Source organism: Octopus bimaculoides, chromosome 9 (genome assembly GCF_001194135.2).
Source record: "Octopus bimaculoides isolate UCB-OBI-ISO-001 chromosome 9, ASM119413v2, whole genome shotgun sequence".
In the NCBI taxonomy this organism is placed as follows: Eukaryota; Metazoa; Mollusca; class Cephalopoda; order Octopoda; family Octopodidae; genus Octopus; species Octopus bimaculoides.
In genome coordinates this window covers 92,788,224-92,793,049 of record NC_068989.1, presented here as the reverse complement: position 1 = coordinate 92,793,049, position 4,826 = coordinate 92,788,224, and the positions used below count along the sequence as shown (strand labels likewise).

The following is a 4,826-nucleotide window of genomic DNA, read 5'->3' as shown; positions in this document are numbered from 1 at the left end:
GTGTGAAAAAACAGCGTTGAAGCTCACACACGAATACACACACACACACACACACATACGTGCATGCACACACAGACACACACGTATACCAATACACACGCACATTCATGTAAACATTCACTCGCTTACACACAGCTATTGTTTAGGACTACATTAAAAACCGCAGTCACACACACACACACACACACACACACAAGTGCTCTCCCCCCCCCACACACACACAATCGCTGAGTTTCATACATATTTTCAAAGATTCATATTTGACCAAACATACACATACATACAGGTTCATACATTCACAAAGAGAAGGAGAGAGAGAGAGAGTGGGGAAGAGACAGACAGACAGATAGATAGATAGACAGATAGATAGATAGATAGATAGATAGATAGATAGATAGATAGATAGATAGATAGATAGATAGAGTGAGCGAGAGCAAGAGAGAGAGAGAGGAGCCCATAATACGCAGACCCACATATAAGCATGGAAACTTTTCATCCTATACATCTTTTCACTCTTTTCAGTCATTAGACTGCGGCCATGCTGGGGCCCCACCTTGAAGAATTTTTCGTCAAATGACTCGAGCCCAGTACATTTTTAAAGCCTGGTTCTTATTCTATCGGTGCCTATTGCGAAGCGCTAAGTTACTGGGATGTAAATACACAAATACTGGTGTATATATATAGGCGCAGGAATGGTTAAGCGGTAAGTAGCTTGCTTACTAACCACATGGTTCCAGGTTCAGTCCCACTGCGTGGCATTTGGGCAAGCGTTTTCCACTATAGCCTCGGGCCGACCAAAGCCTTGAGGGGATTTAGTAGACGGAAGCCCGTCGTATATATATGTATGTGTGTGTATGTATATGTTTGTGTGTCTGTGTTTGTCTCCCACCACCATCGCTTGACAACCGATGTTAGTGTGTTTACGTCCCCTTAACAAAGCAGTTCAGCAAAAGAAACTGATAGAATAAGTACTAGGCTTACAAAGAATAAGTCCTGGGGTCAATTTGTTCGACTAAAGGCGGTGCTCCAGCATGGCCGCAGTCAAATGACAAACAAAAGAATATATACATATATACGTCTATCAAATCCACTGGAAGGGATCTGGTCGGCCGGTGGCTACACTGGAAGACACCTGCTCAAGTTGCCAGACAGTGGGACTGAACCCGGAACCATGTGGTTGGTAAGCAAGCTATTTCACACACAGCCATGCCTAGCCCCTATAAAAGAAATTTTTTTTTTAAGTGTTGCTCTGAAGTAGAGAGCTATGACGATGATGATTATTTGAGAAAGATTAAATGATATCCATTCGGTCCTTGTGAAGGGAAGCGCTAAGCGTCGCTCCTCTCTCTTTTATACATAAATATATACGTTGACAAAACACCCGTACACACACACACACACACACACACACTGGCACACACACACGCACAAACACACTCACACACTCATACAAACGCATAAAAGCACACATACATACTGATGGACACATTCGCACGAACACAAAGTATACACACACATGCATATAGTCGCAGAATCTGCTAGACGAAGTCGCGAAAGCTAGTTGTGCGCGCGCACACAAACACACACACGCACACACATACATACACACATAAAGTTATGTTTATTCACACACGCACGTACACACACACAGAGTAACTCATTGAGATACACGCAAACGCACATTTACACACAGACAAACACACACAAATTGAGAAAGAGTTAATACATTCATAGTGACGCATGCACACACACACGCCTGCACAAATACAGACATATACATATAAGAAAGTACACATACACACACGCACACAAACACGCATTGCGCACACACATACACACACAAAAGCATATACAGGGACAACTTGTGAAATTATTACACACACGCAGTCAAACAGTTAGGCGCATGCTCACACACACACGTACACATACGCACATTTAGCGACTTTACAGGCATATATACATACATACATAGTCGCAGATAAAGTTATGTTTATACACACACACACACATTAACTCGTTGAAATACATGCAAATGCACATTTACACACACACACACACACACACACACACACACAAACACACACATTAAATCAGATAAACGTAGACACGCATACAAAATTATCGCACGTATGCACATACACAAGCATTAAACCACAAATACGTACGTACACACGCGTGCGCGCGCACACACACACAGCAGCAGCAGCTCAATCTTTTATAAAACTGACATGTAAACGAAAGAGGGAGCCTCAATGTGGTCAGTGGAGCGGCTAGAAAACGCAGCCAAATCTCCTTCAAATCATATCTTACCGTCTTTTTATTATTCATAAAAGGACTTGTTTTAAATGCTTTGATAATTAGTTTGCTCAAACTGGAATGACCTGGGGTTAAACAACCAACTTTGTTGTGCATTTTTGCTTTGTAAGAATTAGTGAGGAAACCTTTAGGCTGCGAGTTCTAATCTCGCAGATGCTCGTTGTTTTATTCTTTCTTGGTGTATAAAACAAGTAACAGCAAAGTTCTGCTTTCGATTACACACACACACACACACACACATATGCGTGTATATATATATATATATATATATATATATATATATCTGCGAGAGTGTATATGTGTATGTATTTTGGTATTTATATGCACGGGTTGGGGGTGGGTAAGTATGCTATTGTGTGTGTGTAAACTCCGCGTCTCCCCGCCTCACTCCTACCAAATCCGTAGCTCTGTATTTTATGCGAAGAATCGTTATCTGGTTACTTTTTAGCACATTATGAGTTCAAATTACACCCGATTTTCTCTCCTATAGTCTTTCATCAAAAACTGTGGCCAAGCTTACAAATTAAATAAAGAGCAGTTTCTGGCTGTCTTGCGTTCAAATCCCGCCCAGATAAACTTTACTTTCCATTCCTTCGGAGTCGATACGCTAAAGTGCCTCTCAAATATTGGTGTCGATAGAATCCTCTACACTTGTTTCTCCCCAAAGTTCTCCTCCTGGGCCTGTATTAGAAAGATTTATTTCATACCAAAATGGTAAAATGCGCAGGGATGTGAACTGGCAGAAGTGTCAGACTCGAACAAAAATTCTTGCAGAGTATTTAGCAACGATCCATTCTACCGAGAAAAGTTTCCCTCTTATTTTTTCTTCCAAGGGGCTTGATTAAACAAATACCAGTGAAGTACTGGGTTCATTAACCCCACAACTTTCAAAAGGGTTGCCTTGTTCCTAAATTTAAAAGTATTATTTAAAAGGAAGAAAGTCGAGCGAAGCAGCAAGTTGGCAGAACCGATAGAACATCGGACGAAATGCCTCGCAGTTTTGATCTACGGCATTCCACGTTCTGAGTTCAAATCCAAGCCAGATCGACTTTGTCTTCCCTCCTCCAGTGATCCGATGAAATTTAATATCATTAGTTCAGTTAGTGGTTGGGGAGAGAGCTCATATTCCTACGAAACATCACTCATGTGAGTGCGATTATAGCAGATAAACAAAACAAAGCGAGTTCGAATCGCACCAGCGTTGACTTTGTTATCGATAAAATATAGTGTAGCTAATACCCACAAGTTCGATTCAATTCATAACTAAAAAATTTCAGACACAGAATCCTTAGGAATTAAATATATATGAATGATTTTAGTATGTTTACAAGAATACAAATTATATACACGCACGCTTAGTTTGGATGTGCGAACGAGAAAAAAATGTGTTTAATATATGCCAAATGGATTATTCGCATATTTCCTCTTGATGTGAACATATTTTAAACTCCAGCAGTCATTAACTTCTCCGAAACTCGGAGTAAAGCTGCTAGAGTGCTCATTCGACTTGTAATAAATGAATAAACACATACAAATACGAATAAATATGAAATATAAAATAAGATAATATGCGGACTACTTACATGAAAATTCTTTAAAAAGTCATCAGCCGGAAAAAAAGAGTTAAAGGTACTCAGCAAATATCCAAGTGGTTAAAGTAAATATATAGAGTTCCAAGTGATGTGGTATTCGCAGGTTCGATCCCAGATTGAATCAAATAATATTTATGTAAAGCAAAAACTATTCTTTTTTCCGATATTTTCTTTTCTTTTCTTTCAGTTATTTTTATATTATAATATTTTGCTTTCTTCCAAGTTCAAGTTCACAATTCGATCCAATTGATTCCAGTTCGATTTAGATTGCGTTGCTTCGGTTGGTTGCACTAACAAAAATAACAATAATAATAATAATAGTAGTAGTAGTAGTAATAAATGAAAAATAGATAATTAAGTTAGCAAAATTCGCTCCAGATAATAATTAATAAATGCCGCGTATTATTAGCATGTATATATAAATATATATAAAGCTACTATACTATATAAATATAGATAGATATGTATATATATACATATATATATATATCTCCTATGATATTGTGTCGATTATACACACTCCCTCATACATTCAGACTGTTTCTATATATCTCTCTCTCCCTCTCTCGCTCTCTCTTTCTCTCTCACTCTTTCCGTCTCTTCCTATCTTCCTCTTTAATCTCTCTCACTAGAAAGCCGTTACACATTCGACTTCCCACCAAGCATCGACTGGGAAAAAAAACACATAAGAATTGGTAAGCAGGGAAGCTGCTGCTGGTGGTAGTGTTGCTACTGCTGCTGCTACTGCTGAGGGTGGTGACGATGGGGTCGGTGCTGCTGGCGACAATGGTGCTGTTGTTGTTGTTGTTGCAATAGTGGTGTGAACGAGATGGTGCGTGTGTGTGTGTTGGGGAGGGGGATATTTAATATAATGGCGTTGGTGGTGGCGGGGCGAAGGTGGCGGTGGCGGTGGTGGTG

At 39.6% G+C, this 4,826-nt stretch overlaps 1 pseudogene; it reads right to left on the bottom strand.

Moving 5' to 3' along the window:
• Nucleotides 1–1,224: 1,224 nt before the first annotated feature.
• LOC128248773 (U6atac minor spliceosomal RNA) lies at nucleotides 1,225–1,356 on the bottom strand (annotated as a pseudogene).
• Between the last annotated feature and the right edge of the window lie 3,470 nt (nucleotides 1,357–4,826).